This window comes from Danio rerio, chromosome 8 (assembly GCF_049306965.1).
Source record: "Danio rerio strain Tuebingen ecotype United States chromosome 8, GRCz12tu, whole genome shotgun sequence".
Lineage (NCBI taxonomy): Eukaryota > Metazoa > Chordata > Actinopteri > Cypriniformes > Danionidae > Danio > Danio rerio.
The window spans coordinates 21,808,479-21,817,500 of NC_133183.1; the positions used below are offsets into that span (position 1 = coordinate 21,808,479).

The 9,022-nt window shown below is 41.0% G+C and overlaps 1 protein-coding gene and 1 long non-coding RNA gene across 4 annotated transcripts in view; one reads left to right on the top strand and one right to left on the bottom strand.

Annotated features, from left to right (window-relative positions):
- Positions 1 to 9,022, top strand: part of si:ch211-120j21.2 — a 238,318-nt gene that overhangs the window by 200,581 nt on the left and 28,715 nt on the right. The gene's annotated exons all lie outside the window — the stretch shown is intronic.
- The window catches only part of lpxn (leupaxin), a 28,641-nt gene continuing 28,532 nt past the window's right edge, over positions 8,914 to 9,022 (bottom strand). The window contains exon 9 of the mRNA XM_684147.11: positions 8,914 to 9,022. This exon is cut by the window's right edge and continues 290 nt beyond it. The gene's annotated coding sequence lies outside the window, so the exon portion shown is untranslated.

Here is a 9,022-nt window from a genome sequence, read left to right on the forward strand (position 1 = left end):
CCAAAAATGTAGTGAAAGTAGAGTAAAAGTATCTGTTGTAAATATTACTCAAAGTATGAGTAAAAAGTAGCCCTTTTAAAAGTCCTCAAGAGCAGTGAGTAGTGAGTATTACACTGTGAAAAGTTGATGTTAACATGCAGTTTGTGCAGGGATGTGTAAACGAAACATTCTGTAGTGCATTTAGTGATCTTCCTATATTCGTTTTTTCTCTCCCACCTTTCTTCCTACCTTCCATTGTTTGTTTATTCTGTCCTTCATTAATTCGTTCATATTTTTGTTCCTTCCTTCATTAAGTCCTTTGTTCATTCATTCATTCATTCATTCATTCATTCGTTTGTTTGTTTCCTTTCTTAGTTTGTTCAGTCCTTTCTTTCTTCATTAGTTCGGTCCTCTCTTCCTTCATTTGGCCCTTCCTTCCATTCTTCATTGGTTTCATTTAGTGAATGTTTAAGGCTTTTTGGTTATTTCAGTCATCATACAGTAGATGACGGTGATTCATTTTCTCATCAGTGACACGCAGTCTACAAACAGTCCCTGGGTCATTATGTGTAAAGACTTTAGACATATTTATTGCTTTCAAATTACAATTCCTGAGAAAAACTCCTCAATTACAGTAATTTAGTGTATTTGTAATGTGTTACCTTACACCACTGCATAACTTGACACAATGAGGACATTTTTTACAATAAAACTCCTCCTTTTATAGTCTGAAAAAGGCCATACGACATTAGAAAAACACCAGGGTGAAATTTCACTTTCATTTGAACTAACCCTTTAATCTTGTGTTGCCAAAAACACCCTTTTAACTTATTAAAAAGCTAGTATATATACTTTATGACTGTATTGTTGAAGGGCGATATCTAGGGGACGCAGATAATGAAACATTTTGTTGTGATTTTAGTTATGATGTAATAATATTGTCATAGTGAAAGTTTTGTGGCTGACTTCATACCATTTATAGTGTGTGACTGTTAGATGAAGCCACCACATCTAAAAATCTAAGGTTCAGCATGTATAATTTGAGTGATTGTCCACTCGCTGTGGGAGGTTCTTGCGGTTCTTGACTGTTGTGGTGTGATAAACATCTCGATCTTTGACCCGTCCTCCCAGAAAGCAGCTGTCATCTCTTACCATCAAAGAGCATTCTTTAAAGATGAGAAGCTCATTCTGAAGTTATACTGCCTGAGTGAACCCTGCAGTAATAGTGTAGAGAACTTACAAATCCAGGGATCTTCAGCTTTACATATATAGGGATGTTCTTTCACGTGATCCTGTCAGGTGTCTGTAGAAGAAATCTCTTTTCAAGCGAGAAAATGAGAGCCCATGTTGTCCTAACCTATTTTGAATGTTTACAGAACATGTCCCATGATGTTTGTGCAATAAAAACATAAGCTAAATAGATCTTGGGTCTATATAATCATTGAAATCTTAATGTAATATCCGTGCATTAATAGCTTTTACAATATTCAGACATATTCAATTCAATTCAGCTTTATTTGTATAGCGCTTTTACAATGTAGATTGTATCAAAGCAGCTTCACATAAATGGTCATAGTAACTGGATCAGGGTAGTTCAGTTTTCTCAATGACCTGCAGTGGTGTATGTTTGTTTTGTTGTGCTATGATAACCACACAAGCGATATAAAGTAGGAGACAAAGACTCTTTTTCTTGCTATTTTATGAGCCATTTTAGATCAGTAGTAATTAATTTTGCTTTGTTAAAAACGTATTTGATATCAAGCATAAATGATATCAAGTGAAAATGATCATTTTGTACATACTGCTATAGGTTATTTAAAGGGCACCTATGATGAAAAATCATCTTTTGTAAGCTGTTTGGTCAGAACTGTGTGTAGGTATAGTGTGTCCTCTGTCATATTGGAATGATACAAACCCATCAAGTTTCTTTTTTTAAATTTCTTGACCTTAAAATAGGATTCAAATTCTAGTGATTTTAAAACCCACCGCAACGTGAAGTAGGAGTGTGGTTTTCCCCGCCAACTGAATTGATTGACAGACACCATGTTTCTGTAATATCATGTATAAACTTGATTTGCCAATAAACAGGGATTCAAATATTGGCTACAACTCTCTGTAAGTTTTATACGTTTAAAACCTTTTTAAAACAGTAAAATTTGAAAACAGTAAAATCGCTGTAATTCTTAACCATAATAACTATGGCCGCATAGTGTCAGTAAATGCTAATATATGTGTATGTTTGTTTGTGTGTGTGTGTGTGTGTGTGTGTGTGTGTGTGTGTGTGTGTGTGTGTGTGTGTGTGTGTGTGTGTGTGTGTGCATACTGCAAACATCATTTGTGTGAGACTTATCATTTCAGAAAGGCATTAATAAACTCCAAAACATACACATGAAATAAACTTGGTATTTTTGACTAATGAGCTGTATTTCAGCTTCATTCGAGTCTGTCTGTCGCTGTGCTGTTTATCTGACGTAACGCATGATGAGGAGCAGACAACACATGTGGGAACGGTGGGCAGGGAGAAGCAGATCATTTCCATTTAAAGCCACAGGCTACAAAAACAGCTACAATGTATTCAGCAGGAGTTGGCAATACATTGACACATTCTGGAGACAACAAAGCCTTATCTTACATCTTGTAAAAGGGAAACAATAGGTGCCCTTTATTAAAAGCAAATATAGTAAAAACAAATTTTCTGAGTGCAATAGGAATTTCCTGAGAGTAATTAACATTTTCATACTTGTCTTACATTCAGTTTTTTTTAAGTAGGATTCCTCTGAAACAAAATAACGAATAATTAATCTTTCAAGAGTTCACACTTAGATATTGCTTGACAGCTGTAAGCAGGTTTGGCATGCTGTCCCGGGAGAGAACCCTGAGCTCGGAGATAGTTGAGCCCAGGGCTCCCGCCAGGTCCATAGAGCATGTGAGGGGAGTACGAGATCAGGTGGTTCTCGAGAGCTCCCCTTTTTGTAAAGGAGAAAAGGAGGAAAAAGGGGTGGATGGGGGGTTTCTTCGGAAAACGAAGATAAGGGAGTAATGTCTAGCTAGGCTACTTATAGTGGGTTAGGATAGATCTGATTGGCTAACTAATGAGTGTAGATAGGTGGCCAGCTGCTGTCAATTATATCACGTGCTCCTCTCGAAATTAGTTTAAAAACTTCACTTCAAGAGTTCACACTTAGATATTGCTTGACAGCTGTAAGCAGGTTTGGCATGCTGTCCCGGGAGAGAACCCTGAGCTCGGAGATAGTTGAGCCCAGGGCTCCCGCCAGGTCCATAGAGCATGTGAGGGGAGTACGAGATCAGGTGGTTCTCGAGAGCTCCCCAAATGCATGAAGCTCGGGACAGCAGCCGTGTATTCGAAGAAACTCCCCAAAAGGCTTGAAATGCTATATCCGGCTGCTGGATATAGTTATTTGAAAAAGAAAAGGTAAAGAGGGCTCCTTTGGAGCAAAGGGTGAAACAGGTTCCTGCGGGAACCCGAGCAGAGTTGGCGTGGGCTGTGAATACTCCTGCTTGAGTAGAGACTCGGGGAGACCCCTGCGGGGGTCAGAGCCATGGGGTGGGCGGGAATCCTGCTGGAGTCATATAAAGGAAGGGGAAGGAAGGACTCCGGCTGGAGAGGGGGGTGAAGGGGGGCAGGGGGGGCGGGGACTCCGAAGGAGTAATTTGCTCGAGGAACACTCCTTGCGGAGATAGAGCTGGGAGGTGGCAGCACTATATATAATTATATATTTATATGAAACATATAGATATATAAATATATAATGGGGTAATCTAGGGCCTTGGGGGGGGCGTTTTTACTGACTCTTGCGAGAGTCGAAGCTCTTGGCTCTCCTGCGGGAGAGAGAGCTGTATGTGCCATCTCCAGCTGGAGTCGGGAAAAGGAATGGTTGGTGAAGCCCCAGCTGGAGGGTGAAATGGCAGTTGGGCGATGACCCCTGCGGGGGTCCGGTGCTCGGGATTAACTCCGCGGGAGTTAGAGCTTGAGGGTGACAGCACTATATATAAATATATATTTATATGCGTGGGTGCATATATATATATATACATATATATAAATAAATTTAAAAAATAAAAGATAAGTGTGAGAAATAAACAAAAATGAACATAAATAAAAGCTAGGGCCGGGGAGGGTCGGTGACATGACTCGTGTCACAGCTCGGGGTTGGGTGAGCTATTTAGCTGGCTCCAGTAGGAGTCCGGAAAGATGAGGGGGAGGTGAAGACTCTTACTGAAGGGTGATGGGCGGTATAGGTGCTCTGGGGGTGTTCCTGCGGGAACAGAGCGTGAGGGTGACAGCACTATATATAAATTCATATTTATATGCGTGGGTGCATATAGATATAAATTTATATAAATAAAATCAAACAGAGAGAAAAATAAATAGTGCTATACTATATGTCATTATGGAATGACATATAATATAAAAAGCTAAGGCCAGGGCAGTGAGATGATTCCTGCGGGAATCGAAGCTCGGGGTAACGCCCCTGCGGGGGCCAGAGCCATGGGGGGGGCAGGGTCCTACAGAAGTGAAAACTTCTGTGGCAGCGGCCGGGGGGGGGGGGGGGGGGGCGGGTGGGGGCAGGGTAGACAAGGGGGCCTGGGCAGGGAGAGAACTCCTACTGGAGTTAGGTGAGTGAAAAGGGGGAGAAGGCTGAGTGCAAATCAGCTGGAAGGAAGAAAGGAAGTTAGATGGCTGGGTCATGCCCGCGCCCTTGGGAGACTGGGTAGTTTCTCTGCCCTCGGGAAGCTGGTATGGTTGGGTTGTATTCTCTCCCTGGACTAGGCCCATGCCCTTGGCCGCTGGGATTACTGCGTCTGCTGGTGAGGGTCCTCTGAGCTTCCCTGAGATGGCTGTGGCTGAGTCAGATATAAGATTTGAAGGTGTCGGGAGACCACCTTCCAAGTGTTTGTATGTGTTGTTACGATAGCCCTTGTGTGCTGCTGTGGTGGTGGCTCCAATTCTGAATGAGTGACTGGATTATGAATCTGGTGGGAAGCCTGAATAGTCCTATGACTTTAAGGTGTTTTGAAACCAAAAATGGTATTGAACGGAATGTGTGGATGTGTTGAGCAGTGAGAAACTGATGAGGTGTTCTGGGGTAACTTAAAATGTATAAATGAATGCTGACGCAAATTGTGTATGCTGTGGTTATGGGATTATCATCTTAAAAGGAGAGATGGAGTCAGCTGCGGCTCTGCTTCTGATACCAGTTCTGAAAATAAAGCAAAAAGAGAGTCAGCGATTTCCTATGCAACTAGGAACATGTAGAACAGTAATTTTTTTTTTTTTTTTTAGAATGTATTGACGATATTGCCCGTTAGAAGCGCATTGGCGGCCCCGATAATATACCCCACGAAGGGGGCAGCATCTGTGTAAAAAGGATATACTGAGGATGGCTGTATATCCATACTAAATGGATGGCTTCTATTCCAGCGCTTAAGGAAGTAAGTATAAGCAGGTCGCATGCTTTAAGCGTCACCTGATGGTTACAAACCTTTATGAATTCTTTTCTGTTAAACCAGGAGTCGCCAAATATGGTACCAATGGGCACCAGGTAGCCCACGAGGCTCTCGTGTGTTGCTCACAGGCCTGTTCTAAAATAGCTCACCATAACGCCACTTACAAGTAAGCTTTCTCTAATATAGAAGTAATCATTTAAAAATGTAAAGATTTGCAAAGATAAATAAAATAGTGTTGCACATTGATATATTAATTACGGGGTATTTTCCTACCCTGTTAAATCATTGTTGGTAACTTTAAGAGAATCATAACATGATCAGTGACTTCACCTGGATGAATATTATTAATTATTACCAAAAACTTAATTATAATTAAAGTAAATTGAGCAATTTGTTATTTGAGAAGTGTTTATCAAACTGGTAGCCCTCCACGTTAATCGGTGCCTGAAAGTAGCTCTTAGTTTCAGAGGTTGGTGACTCCCGTGTTAAACGCTAAAGACAACATTTTCAAGAAAGCTGGAAACCTGTAACCATTGACTTTCACAGGAAGGAAATAAATACTAAGGAAGTCAATGCGGCTGTCCGTAGTGCCCAGCCACAATTCATGACACTTCGTATTCTGCCGCGCCGCGGGGCGCTATTTGTACAATTAATTAGTTTATTGATAAAGTATGAATGCGTGAGTCTGGTGTGCATTAATCTACTATTCTCTGTCGTAAGCTCGCCGCGTCACCGCGCCGTCGGCGCGTCTGGTGCGCGACGCTCTTCAGGCAGAGTTTGTTACGGCCAAGATCGGATTTAGATAATTTCTCTTCTATTCCGGAGATTGCTGCTGCGAGATGAAGTAGGTGAGTGACGAAAGGCATCCCTGCGGGATAATGCGCATGTGTGTTTGATGTTCTAAGATGGAGAGCAGTTTATGCTTAGCGTGATATTTTTGTTCCAGAATATAAAAGGTGACTGATTTGTCGATTTATTCAAGTAGCTTATTAATGCTTGAGTTTCTATCACTCCAAATTGATGCTTAAGAATTATAGAAGTGCTTAAGCCGGAGGTTCTTCCGCAATGAGAATGCAAATAGCCTATTAGAAAACCGGTCACTAGTTTAGCTGGGGGATATTAGGGAGAGAGAAACGGGGAACTTGTAGGTGAATTATGTGCAAACGCCGTAGTTATTGGCGAAATCCAGCGGATCATTTTTAAGCATAAATGTGTGGGCTACTTCTGCATCTGAATGTTAAACGGACTACGAAATATAATTGTGACCTCCGATTGCCAGAAATCGGGTGGCAGGTGTAATGTTGATTGCAACCGAGCGCTGCAGCCGTCTAGATTAGATAGATTGCTTGGTTTATAACGTGATAAATTAAGCATATTTATTAGGCAGAATCATGCTGTTAAAGCTGAAAAAGGCAGAATTATGAGGAGATGAAAGAGCCGTTATTAGACATTTTTGGAAACGTTCTAATGCCCATTTCAGTAGGGCTGGTATGGATGTGCTTAACAGGGAATTGCTCTGTGATTTCTGGTTTAGCGTTGGTGGACGGCTAGTGAGGTTGTGGGAAGGGAGCGCCGAGATCGGCTGTGCTTCAGTAGACGAAACCTGGAATGAGAAATTCAGAAAATTGGTCAGTTACAAACGTAATTCAGTAAAAGCATAAACATATTGACAAAAGTCGACAAGTAATTTCTGTTTTCACTAGGCTTAGCACTTGGCTGACGGCGTATGCACCGCCGCAGTAGCTGCGAGCTTGTTTAAATTAGAGGGGAAAAAGCAATGATACGCAAGGTAGAGGGGCGGGGTGCGTAGCCCGTAGGTGGTAAGGATCGCTGAAAGAGGAGGACTGGAGTGTGCACTGGAATCGGGCTGCAGGCTGGAAGAGGTGAGGTGTGATTCCCAAGAGTTGATGAGCTGCAATATGTCCAAATCCAATATTGCTTTTTAATCCTTTCCTTGATTCTCCGGGGAGGCGGAGAGATTGCGGGTTTAATGTCTGTTTAGGATAGGGGGTGTGGCAGGAGCGTGTTATGTCCTGGGGGTGGCGGTGAAGAAGTTTTTTGGGTATAATGCAGCGGCTTTGTGGTCCCGGCATCTAGGAGTTTGGAGGAGTTCAGTGACAGTCGTTGTTGGATATGGGAGACGCATGAAGGTGCTGGAGAAGGTACGTAGCGGAACTGGGGATTGCATTGAGATCTGGCTGGAGTGGATAGGCCTACGGCCTCTTGTTGGAGCCTCGGTCTCGAGCTGACTTTCATGCTGGGCTGGTTGTTGTTAAGACGGGGCTGGTGTTTCATGGAGCGCGGAGCTTTCTTTCTTGAATGTAGCTGCGCTGATGCTGTTGTGATCTCCGCCGCCGTCGCTATTGTTGTTGTCATTTTTTGTAGTTGCTGACGATGGTAGTAAAGGTGGTGTGGTATTGTAGTTGAAGGATAGTAGGAGATGTGGAGGATCCGTTTTGTCCGTGAGTAGCTTTGGAGAAGCTAGAGCGGACCTGTCGTTTGTTTCTTCGGAAAACGAAGATAAGGGAGTAATGTCTAGCTAGGCTACTTATAGTGGGTTAGGATAGATCTGATTGGCTAACTAATGAGTGTAGATAGATGGCCAGCTGCTGTCAATTATATCACGTGCTCCTCTCGAAATTAGTTTAAAAACTTCACTTAAAATAGTGGTTTTCAACCAAGAGGCCCTTTAAAAAAATTAAACAAACAAACAAACAAAAAAAAACTATCCACCACAAATTCACCATGGTTTTGCTACACGAATCATAGCTATGGTATTTGTAGAAAAACTGTGGTTCCTTCATGGTTACTACAGTTTTACTATAATAAAACCATGAAGTAGCGTCAAGATGCTTTAAATAAACTGTTCATGGATTGTTTTAATCTCTTTTATCACCAATGTGTGAACAGCTTCTAACCAGCAAATTTACTTTAAAAACAAGAATTTGCCTGACTTCTGACCTATTTTGACCAATTGTCATTGTATGCTCTAAATTACAAAATGTTAATTACAAACCTTGATGAAATGTTGTCAATAGTGCAGACCAAAGCAAGATAAATCTAGAAAAAAAATTCAAAGTAAAAAAACTTAATTTCCAATTGGACCGTTAATGGGTTTTTAGGAAAGAAATTAAATACAGTGTAAAAATATTTGTTAATTAACATTTTCCATATTTTGTGTTTTGCGTTTATTTAAGGTTGTGAATTGCAATATTAAAGCGTGATCTTTGCTCATTTGACGTTGAAAATTCAACTCTGCAGTTTGACAAAGTGACTTTTATTGACATTTTAGTAGTTTCAGACAAGATATTGTTTAGGAAATGATATATAGAGAACTACATTTGTAAATAACAGAAAATGTGAAAATGTTTATTGATTGAAAGTTGTTAGAAAAAAGATCAAGGTCCCATAATGCAATTCAAAAGCATAAATAAGAGGGAAAAAACATGAATCACAAAAAACTGTCAATTTACAGATATATTTTTATAGTGTATTATTTAGAAAAGAAAAAAAACTTGGCTATTTAATTGACCCTTTGAGTAAAAAAGTGGAAAGCCACTTCTTTAAATCCTTC